Raw genomic sequence first — 16,985 nt, 5'->3', positions numbered from 1 at the left:
TGTTGTTTTTACTATTTTTTTTTTCAAAGTTCTTTTGTAAGTTCAAAGCCTTGTATGTAACGTGTTTTAACACCAATATTCATACCATACATCTACGTACTATATTCTGTTAGCAAAGTAGTGTTTTTGTTGCATATTCTCTTTATTGTCATTTTTTGTTGTTGCTGTTGTTGTTGTGAATCTGCTGTTCTTTTTCTTCTTCTTTTTCCTGTGACTTAAACGAAATTTTCTGAACATTTTTTGTTCTTCTTCCTTCCTCCCTTTGGTATAATATTTGAGAAAAGAAAAACATAGAGCAACGACGTGGGTAACAAATGGAAAATTGCATAGCTAGACACTCACACGAATTAGTTTGTCTTCGGAGATGCAATTTTCGTTTTCACATTGCCTTGCACTGTCTTTGCAATCCAATGGAAAATTTGCCTGGTACTTTGGCCTTTTCACATATATTCGTTTTATTTCTTTCTGATGCTTTGACATCCTTATGTTGTAGATTTTTCATGTGTCTCAAATAAAAATTGGTAATTGAAATATGGACATAATAGTTTCGAACATTTGTTTGGTCTTGTGCCTAACGTTTTCTCAATTTGCCAAATATTTAAACATTATTTACATGTCATTGATTTGTATATAAAATTGTATATAAAAATATGTAGTTTCACACATATTTTTATATACAATATTCTATTCCGTTTGTTTGTCTTTAATGCAAAGGTAGAAAAATTCATCTTGGTTATCGTTGTGATCCCAATCCATATGTTATTTCAATAAAATATTCAAATTAATATGTTGATCGAAAATATTTAAAATATGTTTTTTTATTACTTTCAGGTAAAAATCTCAATAATAATATCTGAATGACGTTAAACAGTAAGTAATTTTATACTATTCGGTTTATTATAAAAAACTACAAAACCATTATGCAGGGAAGATTTTGTAGCTTGATTCCGGTATCAATCGTTTGTGTTACATGAAAATAATGGTCCTATACCTTATCCCATTTTTATTCTTCCGGTAATATGTTTAAGTGCTAAGCTACAGGACCGAATTTTAATGGGATACCACCATATTCAGCTTGGAATTGGAGGGGTTTCCAAGAACAACAAAGATTTGGATCGGTTTTTGTATTTTAAATTACATTTCAACAGAACAACATGATTGCAAAGAAGCTTCTCCTGAATAGTAGACTAACTACACGCAGAGAAAAAATATTTTTCGCCTTTTTTGGAACAACAATATCTATTTTTGTTCCAATAATTCATTTGTTTTGTTCAAGCATTGCAACTGCAAATCCAAAAATACTATCGTTTGCTCCAAATATACAAAACAAAACCAACTTGCGAAATTTTTACAAAAACTATTGTCAACCCAACAAAACCTGTTACTGAATTTTTTGATTTTATCGTATATAATTCTCCTATACACTTTACACATAACTTTGGTATCAATGTCACGTATAATCCCCTCATACCAATTGCGGATATTATTCGAATGTTCGGCACAACTTTCGAAAACGATATCACATTCGAAGAATTGGCAAATGTTTTTCGGGTGTACACAAGCACGTTGTTCTTTTGTTCGTCAAAAGTTTAAAAACGATATCGTTTTCGAACATTTGGCGAATGTTTTTTCTTCACAAGAAAAATTGTTTCGAGAAACATTTTTTTACTTAGAAAATTTGTTTGTTTCAAAAAAAATTTATATTGTTTGTAAAAAATTCCCATTTGCTTTTTTCAAATAATTTCTATATAAATGCTACGTATAATATAGGCAATAAGTGTTGATAAAGACAACATATGGGTAGGTTGCCAAACACAAGACAACAATGTTTATCAACAGTTACATATCGAGTCGCAAACATAAAGAAATAAAAACGGAAAAGGTACATAACAGAAACATCAAAAAACTCCACAAAATATGTTTTTCGCCACTGTCGTAAAAACTATCATCTTTCATTCGCTAATAATATTATTAACGATATTCGAAATCGAAGGTTTTCCTGCCACAAACTGAGCGACGAATGAATCGTTTTCAATTCGTTCTCGTGTGTCGTTTTCGAACAAAATATCCGCAAAACTATCGAAAAACATTCGAAAACGAATCGTTTGCGATAGCAATGGTATGGGGGGATATTATGAGCATTAACAAACACTACACATGACCAGCTTTTGCCAGTTCTAACAAAAGATACAACAAATTGAATGAAGAAACTTAACTACTCCATTGCGCTCATCCTTCAAGCACCTACCCCAACATAAGGAATACCATGAAACCACAACAAATACACACACAATAAATTTCGAACAAAACACTTCTCAGATTGTGGTGTTACTCAACTATCAAAACGCAAAGGAGAATGAGAAAGAAGAAACAAATATAAACAAGATTCTCATGGTGTACATACACAAAAAAAGAACAGCGGTAAAATAAAAAAAAAACAAAGATAAGGGGAACTCATACAAACAAAACTCACCAAAGTTGTTGTTTTCACCACGACATCAAATACCGAGAGAAGAGAATAAAATTGTTGAAGAAAAGAAAATAATATTGTCCAGCAGACAAAAACTATTGTTGGATATGACAAAAACAATTGTAGTAATTAACAAAAACGATTGTTGGATTCACAATACTACATGCGGAATCTAACAATATCTTTACAATACATATTTTGCTCTTCGAATATTGTTGAATCAATCATATTTTTTTTCTCTGCGTGTGCAAATAAATATTTGTTAAGATATAATATAAATACATACCCAAAAGCAAAAAACAAACACCTGCACCAGTGGGCGCTTACTGAGATCAAGGGAGCGTAAATTTCAATGTAAAATACATTGAAATGTATGCTCGCTGGCTCTCGGTAAGCACTGGCTATCACTAACATATACAGACATATATCAATGATGGTGGTATGAAATGCATAGAAAATCAAAACACAAAAGCAACAACAGACACATAGGTATCATCATCAGCGGGCAATCGGCATCTGGCATATTGCAATAAGTAGGAATTTAAAAAACTGAAGAAGAATGAACAACATAATTCATACCATTTTTTTCATTTCCTCTTCGCTTACTACGTTGGTTAACAACAACAAAGCTCGAAACACTCGTGTTTGGCCGCATACACAATCAAAGCAAAACAAACTTTTTTATCCTCCCGTCTTCGCTTCTGCGTCTTCTACTACACCGTTATTATAAAACAGCATTCCGCAGTCGCGAGAGCCCTGTTGTTACTCTCTTTCACAAAAATCCTCTTTCCACCCATAAAAAATATGTTCTAACATAAAAAATATGTTGGTACCCAAACAAATAAAATTGAGGTATGTTACAAAATGTTGCAAACATATATTTGTTTGGACACAAATAAATTATGTTTGGATCCAAACATATTTCTAACATATATTTTTCTGCGTGTACCAACGATTTCATTTTTTTACCTTCATATCATTTGCCTTTTATGGTTCCCAGTGGTTAAAAACGTCTCAATCAAAAAGTTCGGCCCGGCCGAACTTAACACTTTTTTACTTGTTTTATTTTAAACACTTAAAACATTGTTTCCCATGAACATTCCGTAACATTTCTTAGATATCAAACATATCGGGCAAGATCACCACATGTCCTTAAAAAGAATGGGCATACACTTAAGCCAGAAGAGGCCTGTTGTGCGCTCTATGTGTCCTGGAAGTTGTTGTTGTTAGTTTAGGAGTTCCATTGACGTAGTCCCTCAAGTTTTTGAACCCGATGTCCTTGATATGGCCGAGTCCTGTAATTATGTCGTTTCCCATTAGTTGAGTTCTCAAGTTTGTGAAAGCCTGGCAGTGGCAGAGATAGTGTTCCAACGTTTCGTTGTCCTCGCCACATGCCCTGCATTCACTATTCTCTGCACAGCCTATACTGTGCAGATGCGCTTGTAGTCCTAGATGCCCTGTGAGGACACCGATCAGTCTACTGATATCCTTTTTACTCATCACTAGGAGGTCACTTGTTTTGTCCTGGTCTGGGTTTCCCCATAGGATTTTTGTAGTTTTTCCCTTTTCCTGGTTGTTGGGCTCCAAAGCCTTATAGTGGAGGCCCAAGGGGGTTAAAGTCTTTTCCCAAATAAAAGACCTGAGTTGAAGTTTTTTAATGTTTATTGGAGGTTGGATCTCCTTGACCAACTCCCTTCAATGTTCAAACTTAACTGACTAAATTACAAAATGTTAAAAAAGATTTTGCTAATTCTAATTTTGAAAACGGTACATATGTGTTTTAAATTATGTACATACATATAAATAAATAGAGAATGAGATAGAAAATGTTATAATGTTCGCTCTTCATGAGTTAGAATACAGAAATAAAAATATCAAAACATTAGTGATTGAAAGAGAGAAATTTACTGTTTAGAAAAAAGTAAATAAATAATATAAAAGAAATAATACTGGAACGTGTCCGCTGACGCTCTGTTGGCGCCTTTTGACTTCTAATTGCAGTAAGGGAAGGAACCCTTTACAAAACTGTTGAACTCGCTTCAACATACTCCCGCCTCACTGTGGAAAATGACGGTAGCACGAACAAATGAGATTTGCAATGCAGGAACTTTTTGGTGATTTCCGTGATTATCGCTTTACCGTGAGGGTTTGCAGTGTAGAATCTTTGATTTTAATTTCTAAAAATCTTGTATGACAATTTGTAAGGTTGACATTGTGACTACACAGGTCCACTTTCTGAATCGGGGACATTAAATGTGAGCTTTTCCACCACCGGCATGTTTTCATTGTTATTGAAGTGGACCGATCATCAAAAAGCGTTTGCAAAATTTAAGCTAGAGGCTGGTGTTCCACAAGCAATCTGAAAATAAAGAAGAAGATATGTACGTACAAATGATCATTTGGAATTTTTATACTTTGTGAATGTGTGCCTCAAGCATGTCTGCGTTGGATAAGTACGCTTTTAGAGCTGACTCGGTTATCGTATATTTTTGAGTCTGAACTCTACTAAACTTCGTTTGCGCGACCCCACAATTTAATTTTGTTGATTGATATTTTTGTCAGATACATATTTTAATTTCGAATGAGTATGTGGAAATCAATTTTTATGCGTTTCCTCCAATTTAATAGTAAAATGTTGCAGTCAAAAACTGTTTTTAACGTTCCAGGGGAAAGAAAATAGGCACCGCTAACTTTGTATTTATTAACTATAGAATGTAGTAAATGGAAAGGTGCGACAGAATGGAAAATGTCGGGACTCAGATTTTTTAAAAATAAGGGTTTGTATTTTTCAATTGCTTCTCTTGTGCGTCTTGAGATGTTTGTATTCGGTAATTGTAATATACTTTGTTTCTCCTCATCAAGTGGATTTACAGCTTCGTCCTTTTTGAAATGACAATTTTTCTTAGCTTTTTCATCAGATATGCCTGTGACATTGCCCAAATTGTCATTCTGTTTAATTGAATCCTGTCGATCTCGTAGGAACTGGGTGTTATAACTGTTTTCTATTTGTTGGCTTCTATAATATGCAGCCCATTTAGAACATCCGCCCTCGAAGGGAAAAGCATATTCTCTTTGTGAACATATACTCGGCCGATTTGGGAATTGTGAGCTAATTAAAGTCAATATTTTAGCTTGGCACATCTGATATCCTGAACAGGCATCCTCAAATTTTTCAGCATTAGCGTCATTGAAATTAAAGTGTTCGTTTCCATCGGCCATAACTAAAGCTTCATAGCTTGATATTAGTAAGTGCCATCTTCTGGTTAATTCAAGTTCCTTTACCCATAGCATATGGACGCTTAACTTCTCAGCATTGGTTTTTTCGAATTGACTGCAGAAACAAATTACTTGGTGGTAGTCAAAAAGGAACTTTTTTCGAAACGACATTTTTATTTGAATGGTCTTTAATTTTGAATTGATTTTCGACAATTTGTCTTGTAATTCTTCGTTTATTTAAATACGCTTTTTGTTTCTTTAGTAAGGTTTTATTTAATTTTATTATTTTATTTGTATAAAATTCTATCGATTTTTCCCACGTTCTTTTAATTTTTATCCGTTTTACGTTTGTCCCGCATAATTAATATTTTTAAGCATGTGGCAACCCTGTACCATTGGTACAGAAAACTTAATTATTTTATGCTTAGCTGTTCCTTCAACAATTTTATTATTATGGTTTTTTGTTTTGTTACAAAAAAGCCGTGGCAGGCACACAGCAGCTCAACGATTTTTGTGCAATATCCATTTGTTGTTGTTACATAGATTTTTTCGATCACAGATTTTTTTTTTTATTCTTTAAACACCTTCTTGCATATGAAAGTTTTTTTACCTTTAATTTTTATATTTCTGTTCGCGTGGAATATTTTTTTTTTGATAAAGTTGCTTTAAAAGGTTAATATTCTTCTGCTTCTAATTTGGACGAACGATCAAAACGTTTTTTTAATTTTTTACTTTTGACTTTGTTTTGCGCTTACATTTACAATTTTAGTTGGTTGTTGTTGTAATATATTTTATTACTCGCGTAGAGAAATACATCTGTTTAATTTTATTTTATTTATTTATGACAGTTCGTTCACGCGGAGTAATTGATTCCATTTAATTTTTTAGAACATTGACATTTATTTATTGATTTCATTTTGCACCTTTCTCTTTTAACATACTGAATTCTATTTGCTCTTTCGCTATTGTTCTGTTGTTTCTTTAGTGATTCCTTGGCCGACTTTTTTTTTGTTCTTGTCTTTTTAGAGAGTTTGAGTACATTTGCGGTAACGGTTTTTGATTTACATAATTGAGAACTAGAGCGCGAGTTGTTTTTAGTTGTTTGAGTGATTTTTTCCAGCCGATGTGCACATTTATGAAATTCACAATAACAAAAACACCAAATAAATCATTTATACATACCAAATTCTTCTTTATTTTTTACGTACCCTTGTTGGGATTGCTGCTTCCTTCTTCATGGGGATGAGTGTCTTCTACAGCCGTTGTTAGTGTTTCTTATTTCTCTCCTTTTAGATGATTGAATCGGATGATATTGTTGGTGTTTTTATTTATCTTTCTTATGATGGTTCGCTTGATGATATTGATGCTCCCTCGTGGAGACCAATGCTTTTAACACCTGTTGCTTTGTATGTTTTAAATGAAACCAAAACGCTATTTTCTCCCTAGTGAAGAACAATGCTACTAAACATTTGGTTGATGCATTTGAAGATGTTTTTTTCTCTCAATAAACCCAATAGTCTTCTTCTTCCTGCTGCATTGCTTTTATTAAAATTTGATGGTTGTTAAACGTTGTTTGATTTTAATTTTTGCATGGGGAGCAATGATAATAGCAATTGCTATTTTCGTTCGATACTATATTCCGTTCATAAAATATATTTATTTCGGCAGAAACATTTCCGCCGCTTTTTTCGATGAATTTGTGCCTTTAAACAAAGTAGGCTTCTTGGGGAAAATTTTGCGAAAAATTCGCCGCTGCAGTTAATGAATTGACTTCTTTATTTGGAATTTTTAACGCCAAAATTTTCGCCGCTGTAGATAATGAGTTTACGCCAGTAAACTTGCTCCTAACCCAATGAAGGAGGCTTCTTGTGGACTGAAGATTCACACGGGAAATCCTTCTCCAACTACAACCTAGTAGGCTCGTGAAGGATATCGATGATAATTCTGCTCCTAACCAAATTTTGGCGGCTCGAATGAAACTTTCGTCGCTGTAGACTTGAGTTTACGCCAGTAAACTTGCTCCTTACCCAATGAAGGAGGCTTGGTGTGGACTGTATTTTTATACTCCTATCTCAACGTAGGAGGCTCACTGGTACACCTACTCCTAATACCATATAGGAGGCTCGAATGGACCATATGTTGGGCTCCAAAGCCTTATAGTGGAGGCCCAAGGGGGTTAAAGTCTTTTCCCAAATAAAAGACCTGAGTTGAAGTTTTTTAATGTTTATTGGAGGTTGGATCTCCTTGACCAACTCCCTTCAATGTTCAAACTTAACTGACTAAATTACAAAATGTTAAAAAAGATTTTGCTAATTCTAATTTTGAAAACGGTACATATGTGTTTTAAATTATGTACATACATATAAATAAATAGAGAATGAGATAGAAAATGTTATAATGTTCGCTCTTCATGAGTTAGAATACAGAAATAAAAATATCAAAACATTAGTGATTGAAAGAGAGAAATTTACTGTTTAGAAAAAAGTAAATAAATAATATAAAAGAAATAATACTGGAACGTGTCCGCTGACGCTCTGTTGGCGCCTTTTGACTTCTAATTGCAGTAAGGGAAGGAACCCTTTACAAAACTGTTGAACTCGCTTCAACACTGGTTATTCCATAGGGATACATGAGCATTCTTTGACCAAGCTTTTAGTTCTATACGCGCCGCCTTTAAAGGTTTGGCATTGTCTAGACTTACTGCAGGTAGCTCCCTGGCTTGTTTTGCTAAGGAGTTTGTTACTTCGTTTCCCGTAATCCCTATGTGTCCTGGTACCCATATAATGTTTACCGAGCCATAATGGGAATAGTCGTTAATTGAATTTTTACACTCTAAGACAGTTTTCGATATTGTTGCCTTACTTGTTATAGCTCTAATTGCTGCTTTACTATCCGTAAGGATGTTAACTGTGAGTGGCCTTGTATTTGTTTTAAACCAGTTCAGACATTCTGTGATCGCTCGGATTTCGGCCTGGAGGATCGTGTTATGATCCGGCAGACGAAGGGAGATCCTCGTTTCCGTGTCTACGATATAAAGACCCAGACCCGTTCTCCCTCCTAACACAGCCCCGTCCGTAAACCCGCAGCTTCCAGCGGGGATCTGTGCAAGGGTTCCATCGATCCACATATCTCTGTCCGGTATTAGAACTTCACACAGAGCTACTTCACTTGATTCTGGTATCCGGTCCGATACTATTTGATTTATAGATTCACCCGTTGTGAACCGTAATATGCATTGGTGGTCTCTTTCGATCCACTCGCTCATCGCTTTCAGTCTTATAGCCGCGATGGCTGCTTCATACTTTACCTGTATTTCTATCGGGTGGACAAATAGAATTGTCTCTAAAGCCCTAGTTGGTGTAGTCCTCATCGCCCCGCTAATGCCCAGACAGCACATTCTTTGGACTCTTTGCAATGTTTCCACATTGTACTTTTTGTCCATAGCTGTCCACCATATAACAGATGCGTAAGTAAGAATCGGTCTTATTACGCTTCTGTATAGCCAGTGTATCATTCTAGGATTAAAATCCCATTTTGAACCTATAGCCCTTCTACAAGTTGACCAACATCTGTGTGCTTTGGCAGCCCTTTCCTGAATATGGCCATTCCATTTGAGTTTCCTATCTAGAATTACCCCCAGATATTTAACTGTTGGAGATATAGTTAATGTCTTATTCAGGAAAACTGGTTCCTTGACGGAGCCCAATTTCGTTTTCCTAGTGAAAAGACATAACTCTGTTTTTTTCGGGTTAACATTAAGACCTCTTGGTCTAGCCCAGTTGTAAGCTATATTTAGAGCCTCTTCGGCTCTCCTGCAAAGTAGATTTGGATTCTTTCCCCTTAGAAGTATTATAACGTCGTCTGCATAACAGACTGGTTCAAATCCTTCCTTGGTTAAGGACCTTAGTAGACTATTTATGGTAGTGACCCACTCTTCTACTTTGTCTCTTCTTGTTACGTCATGTAGCGCGCAGCTTATCCATCTGTTCCTTAGCATGTCGTCTATCCAGTTCCTCAGCGTTCTGTCTACACGAAATTCGTCTAAGGAGTGGATCAGCGTTTCCGTGCTGACGTTGTTGAAAGCACCTTCTATGTCGATGCAAACTGCGAGTGTGTACATCTTCATTTCGAAGGTCCGTCCTCTCTATGTCGTGTACTACCTCATGTAATGCGGTTTCCACTGATCTACCTTTTACGTATGCATGTTGTTTATATTTCAACATGTCATTGGGGATGTTGCTCTTGATCATGGTGTCGACTGTCCGTTCCATTGTCTTGAGTAAAAAAGATGTTAAACTTATCGGGCGATAAGATTTTGGTACTGCGTAACTTGCCTTACCTGGTTTGTGTATAAAAACCACCCGTGCAGGCTATGGGAGTATACGCAAATTTTAAGCACGCGTTGAAAATTCCTTTAGCCTTTAGGCTAACGAGGGCAAATATAGAGAGATGTATGGGCAGATCAAATACCGACTACACAACCAATATTCTGTATTATTAGGGGGTTTTCAGAATCATGTGGCCAATTTTTGGGCGTAATATCGCGGTAAACAGGACCACAAGGAGTACCTTCGGAAAAGTTTCTAAAGAATCCTCGAACATACCTTACATCACTTTAACAAAAATGTCGAACCATTGTGAGGGAGTTACCCGAGGGAGTGGACCGATATAGCCCATCTTCGAAGTTGATCTGATTGTGGACAACATATTACGAGGGACTAATTTTGGACCGAATCGGTGTATCCGTTCAAGATTTATCATGCGCTCCAGCTTTCAAATTTTACAAAAATGAATCAATAAGAAGGTATTGCTCACTGTTTTCTTCGACTAAAATGGCGTGGTGCATCATGAGTTGTTGCCACAAGGTGGTACGGTCAATAAGGTATACTACCTTGAGGGCATGCGCCTTTTGCACAAAGCAATTCGTCAGAAACTGTATTGTGGAAAAATCAAAAATGGATTTTGCACCATGATAACGCACCAGCTCACACATCAATGCTAGTGCGTGAGTTTTCATCCAAAAGAGAAACCCCTACCATGCCTCAACCACCGTATCCACCGGACTTGGCCCCCGCTGACTTTTTCCTCTTCCCAAAACTGAATATAGAATAAGGGTTTTTTATTTTGAAATTTTTCCTGTTAAAGCGAAGATAATCGTTAGAGTTCAGCTTGATGATCGAAGTTTTTTTCAAGTGAAAAAAGAAAGCCGGAGATTCGAACCCACACTACCACCAAATTATCTCATCTGGTTTCGTTGTTGCTTTAGGCAGCTCATCAGTCATATCGGCTGTTGAGTGACTTCTCTGTCAACGAACTTTAATTTCTTAAATGAAATGTATTTTACATCGACGGATATTTATCCGTTCAATCTGGTCTTTATTTTATCCAAGTTGATATCGTTTCTCGAAGATAGCACTTCCGAGGTCGATAATATCGAAATCCTAATGTTGATTTTTTCGAATTAAACACCTGTCCGGAAACTTGTACCACATGCGCTTGCCGAATGCCTTCACCATCCAATTTGTGTGTAGTAGCCTACTAATAATTTATTTTTTCGATTCTATCGGGTGTTGGCAATCATGGGCAAAGAAATGTTATTTATAAACCAACATTTTTCCCTAAATTAAAGTTCTTCAACATCTATAGTGGTTATTTTCATACATAGTATTTTGTTCTTAATTTTTATGTTTATTTTACTGCTTTGCATTTATCATGAAATTATTTTGTTCGCTTTTTTGGGGTCAAAGCCAATTTTCACCCACCGCCATCAGAAAGAACCCGCTGAAGTTTGTGATAATAATAGTCCCATAAAATATCGCGTGTTTAAAAACTCGGACAAAACAAATTACAAGAACATGTCTAGCTCATAAAGGTGTTTAATTGTTTATTTACCATAATTTTGTGGGAACAAAACAAAAAGTGTGATATGTTCAACTCTGACGGAGTTAGAAAATAATCAAACAAATTACGAGGTGACAATTTTATGACATTTTTTAAGTTTAATAATTATATCGATTCCACGAATGTGTTGTGTATGTCATCATATTTTTTAATCAACTGCAAGCCCACTATTGTTTTAATAATGTCCCGCCGGAACCATATACAAACATAATTATGTTATAAAATTTATATTAATAGACTTTAATAATTATGTTGCCGCTAAAATGCATATTTCATGTATTGTGAATTAATGAATGAATACCAAAAAATAAATCGATTAAATCGAACAAGGATATTGCATCCGATATCTGTGGTTAACAAGAGTATCATGTTTTAATCCCATTTTACAACTCTTCTCTTTATTCCTTCGTATTCGACATTTTCACATATTTTATTAAAATCTATATTAAAATGTATACACACACAAACACACATGAATATGTACAATACATGAAAGCATTTACGATTTTTTAATGTTTAATTAATGTATACATCCATCCATCCTTCTTTTTATGGAATGGAGATGGAAGTGAGGATATACATAACATAATGTCATGGCATCAGGATGATGTAGCTCATCATGAGGAACATATGATTTCCTTACACTTGGCTGTCAACAAGCCATATAGGAATATGTATGCCTCTCGCTCACGATGTTCGTTCACTCTTTCTGACTTTAAAATATTGTCACAAGTGGACAACAACGACAAACAACACAGTAAACTGAATTTATAAAATATTAATAAAATTTTAAAAATGTATGTGAATCCCTTTTTCGTTTTCCCTTGATGATGTTGATGAATGTTCTTCTGTACTACTGTTGGCAGTCAGAGTCAGTTCGTTCCCTTTTTCTCTCCCTCCTTCTATCCTTTAGAAGTGGTGGCAATGGAGGGAATATTACTGTGTATGTATATATGCGTGTTCAGTTATGAAAACTAATTAAAAGTTGCCAACTATAGAAACGCACAAATTAATGGCAGGTATATTGGTGCATAATTTAAGGCCCTTCGCAAAGGGGGCATTTTTAATAGAAACATAATTAATGTGGTGGGATGGCCAAATAAATAAATTTATCGAAAAAAATATGTATTTTTAGGTCACCGTCAAATTACAGAAAAAATCCATTTGGAAACTGATCCTAGCCTGACTTAATGTACCTAAATTTCCTAGTCGACATTGTAATGTAGGACTGAGAGCCTGAAATTCTATATTAACCAACCTAAAGCAGTTCGAAATACATCAAAGTTACTAAAATGTTTTTGTACCCAAACCTTTAGGCTAACGACGGTATATCACTTTCATACGACCAAAATGTGCTTCATGATTATAATGGTTTTAGACCCCGTCTATGGTTGGTCGAATTCCTTTTCAGACAATTTTGATTCGATTTTCCCATGTTCGTCTGTCTGTCTGGCTGATTTAGTCCATACTGTGCACATCGTAATACTTCTACCAGACATATGTAGATTGGACTATATCGATTCACTTCTTCGGGTATCTCCCATAAAAATTTTGTTGAAAAGTGCAGTTCAAGACCTGCACTCGAATCGCTGTGATGTTTTGCATAACTTGTAATCGCTTCCCCGCTTACGACGGTAAATTGTTTTAGAGGAAAGTCCATACTTCTTAAGAAAATGGTCCAAAAGCTGTAAAAACCTCTACAACCACCATATATGGCTGGTGCGCGGCTACTTTCGAACTGAATACTAGGTTGTTCCAAATTTTGCAACAACAAGGAAGAGTCCTGATCTGCTTTAACATTGCAAAGCCCAGGTTTTATCTTGGTCCCCTTCTTTCATCTCAAGTGGAAACTGACCTCCACGTGGTGTCACCTGGGGAGCTGCCTTTTACATCTGTAAAGGTAGTGAGCTAACATGCGCCGCGCGTTCGCCCATAAGATCGTTAAAAACTTGGATTTGGGCGTCAGGTTAGTAACTCTCTCCTAGAAAAAGCAATCTACTATGAAAAAACTAAAGAAAAGTAAAAAAAACCCTCTAAAGTTGACGAACCCCGCAAACGTTTTAAGGACCATGATCTGCGAATCTTCACCTGGAATGTTCGCACTCTTTATAGAGAAGGTGCAGTTCACGCATTGGCAGATGTACTTTGAAAAATACAGGACCACGATGGATTGGGAAAGGCGTCACAACAACACCTTAAGGTGACGCACTATATTATGGCTATGGCCAAACCATGAGTTTGGTTGCGGATTTGCAGTTAGTCGGAGATTAAACCATCTGGTCTTCAGCTTCACCCCAGTGAATGAAAGACTTGCTACCAGAGATGGTCTGTCTGCAATTATGACGTATCTGACATACATTTCTGACGTATATTACATACGTCGGAAACGTCGTAAACCTAGCCAAACAAACAAGGTTTTTGACAGAATAAACAAACGAACCTAAAAATCGATGTTTTTCATAATAATAAAACTCATAATTTTTTTTTTGATATCCTATTTTATGAAAAAATAAGCATAAAAAGATTTCACTCTAACCCCCATTATTATAAGTCTCCTTTTGTTATAGTTTGGATTTACCGAACAGATTTATAGCGTCCCGGTATACTTAAAGTTAAAAGTGATGATGGACATTATACATGGCGTGCTAAGTACGTAATTTAATTTATTGTTCAATTATTTCAGCAATTTTAAAAATTAAAATATGTATAAAAATAGGCTGTACTTTCAAAAAAGGTACAGACGCTCTACAATAACGAAGACAGGCTTGCAGAATTAATAATAAGTGAAAAATATGATGGTAACATACATTTTTTGAGGTTTATGACGTTTACTACTTTTTATACGTTTTCTACGGGTATATGACGTTTTCGACGTTTACAACTTTCTTACTGTCGAAAGCCTAACAAATCGTCATACAGACCATCTCTGCTTGCTACAATACGGATAAAAGCAAAATTCTTCAACATTAGCTTTTTCTGGGCTCATACTCCAATCGAAGACAAGGACGAACAGACCAAAGATATATTCTACAAGCGCTTAGAAGAAACATATCAGTGCTGTCCTGCCCATTACATTAAAATTATTCTATGCGTTTTAATGTAAAAATTGGAAAGGAGAATATCTCTTGCCCAACAGTCGAGGAATTCAGCCTCCACAGTGAAACATCTTGCAATGGAATGAGGGTGATAGACTTCGCAGTGACAAAAACATGGTATTTAGCAGTACCAGGTTTAATCATCTCGATATTCATAAGGGCACCTGGCTGTCTCCAGATCAAAGAATAAAAATCAAATTGATCATGTTGTGATAGATGAAAGACATTCATCGAGCGTGTTGGATGTACGAAAGATAGACTCGGACCACTACCTTTTGCCAGTAAAGGTACGTACCCGTCTAAACGTTGCAAATATAGCACGAACAGATACAACTCGGAAGTTGGACATCGGTAGGCTGTAAATACAACAGCCCACGCAACTATCCCGATTGCTTAATGAAAGCACTCCTCGCCCCAATAATATATCAGCACAATGGCAAAATATTGCCCACTCAATGCAAACATCCGGAAAATCCACACTTGGATGCCAGAGACATCCTCCAAGGAATCCATAGTATGACCAGGAGTGTCGTGCTGCAATAGCGGGAGTGTGTGAGATGTACAGGAGCCAGAATAAAGTCCGAAATTTCTACCAAAGAGTGAAATAGCTAACGGATGGCTTTAGTACAGGCACATACTCCTGTGGAGACCAGTAAGGTAATTTGGTAACTGATACAGATAGTGTGCTCAGGATATGGAAAGAAAATTTTTCCAAACTGTTGGCAACCAATAGCGGCGAAGCAAAATGAGGTAAAGGCAGCAATAAACTGTCTGAAGAATAATAAGGCAGCAGGAGCCGATGGCTTACCAGCCGAGCTATTCAAATCCGGAGGCGACAGGCTGATAAGGAGTATTCATCAGCTAGTTAGCACCGTCTGGCAGGAAGAACGAGTACCCGACGATTGGAACCTGAGCATCCTGTGCCCTGTCCTCAAGAAAGAAGATAAAACTATATGCTCTAACTACAGGGCCATATGTCTTCTCTCTATTGCCTACAAGATAGTGTCAGGGATACTGTGCGAACGATTAAAGCATATGGTCAACGAAATAATTGGGCCATACCAATGCGGCTTTAGATCCGGCAAAACCACCATTGACCAGATATTTACCCTGCGGCAAATCCTGGAGAAAGCCCAAGAGATGCAGACCGACACCTACCACCTTTTGTCGATTATAAACCATCCTGTCAAACCCCTACGTTGAAAGGTATTCCAAACCATGTGCGAATTTCGTATCCCCGTAAAGCTCATTCGGCTTTGTTGAATGACATTAACTGAGGACCGACGTTGACATCATGGGTCGATCGGTAAAGGAATTAACTGATACTTTTGCAAAAGTGGAAAGGGAATCTGATAAAGTGGGTCTGGCGGTAAACGGCGAGAAGACCAAGTGGATGGTGTCGACGCGCAAAGTGTCCATAGAGTTCGGACCATCTGTGAATGTTGGTATCTACAATTTTGAGGTAGTAAAGAACTTCGTCTACCTCGGCACCGCCATAAACACAACAAACAACATCAGTTGTGAAATACGAAGAAGAATAGTGTTGGCCAACAGATGCTACTTTGGGCTATGTAAGCAGTGCTAATGTATGATCCCGAAGCATGGGTACTTACGCAAGCAGATAAGGCAGTGCTTGGAGTGTTCGAGAAAAAAAATGATTCGAATGATACGGGCCAATCTGCGTTGACGGTGAATATCGACGTCGTACGAACAAAGAGCTGTATCTGCTATACAATGACATTCGTATAGATAAACGTATAGAGACGCAACGATTGCGATGGCTAGGTCAGGGCATAAGAATGGGTGATGATGATCCCGCTAAAAAGTCGTATAAATACGGGCCGCATGGAGGTTCACGCAGATCTGGAAGGCCAAAGCTTCATTGGAGCGAACAAATGCAACGAGACATCAGAAAGCTACATATCCCAGATTGGGAAAATACAGCAGAAAACAGAGAGGATTGGAGATCTATGTAAGTAAGTGCATATGACTGTTATTGTAATATTTTAAAAATCATACACATTGGCGTTCCAATCTGAAGAAATACAATAGATTAAAAAAAGTTCAAAAAGAACGAAGTGACCCAAACGGACCAAAGGTATTTTTGTTGTCCATGGACCCCAACACGATAGGATTTTGTAACAGAACGTTTGAATATTTTTTATCAACTTTTGTAGCACAGTGTAATTTATCGATATTTTCCGAAAATGTGTGGGTTGGAAGATATACGCCAGAAAACAATATTCATTTTAATATCAAGGTCTCGAGGCTATGGGGTCCATAACCGATTTTGACCTTCAAGA

At 36.5% G+C, this 16,985-nt stretch overlaps 1 protein-coding gene and 1 long non-coding RNA gene across 16 annotated transcripts in view; one reads left to right on the top strand and one right to left on the bottom strand.

Moving 5' to 3' along the window:
* The window catches only part of mub (poly(rC)-binding protein mub), a 260,107-nt gene that overhangs the window by 125,936 nt on the left and 117,186 nt on the right, over positions 1-16,985 (top strand). For 7 of the 15 annotated variants that reach the window (XM_073980221.1, XM_073980217.1, XM_073980216.1 and 4 more), the window contains exon 2: positions 832-870. The exons of the other annotated variants lie outside the window; for them this stretch is intronic. The gene's annotated coding sequence lies outside the window, so the exon portion shown is untranslated. The remainder of the gene's footprint in view (positions 1-831; positions 871-16,985) is intronic. 15 annotated transcript variants of the gene reach the window in all.
* On the bottom strand, positions 4,117-13,611 carry LOC141400752 (uncharacterized). Its single transcript, XR_012412192.1, has 2 exons — positions 6,297-13,611; positions 4,117-4,829 (listed from the first exon to the last, which is right to left on the bottom strand). It is a non-coding gene; the product is annotated as an uncharacterized lncRNA (long non-coding RNA).

This window comes from Musca autumnalis, unplaced genomic scaffold, assembly GCF_047663935.1.
Source record: "Musca autumnalis isolate F117 unplaced genomic scaffold, ASM4766393v1 scaffold_4, whole genome shotgun sequence".
NCBI lineage: Eukaryota > Metazoa > Arthropoda > Insecta > Diptera > Muscidae > Musca > Musca autumnalis.
Note: the sequence above shows the minus strand (reverse complement) of the source record. Positions and strands in the feature narration are given on the sequence as shown.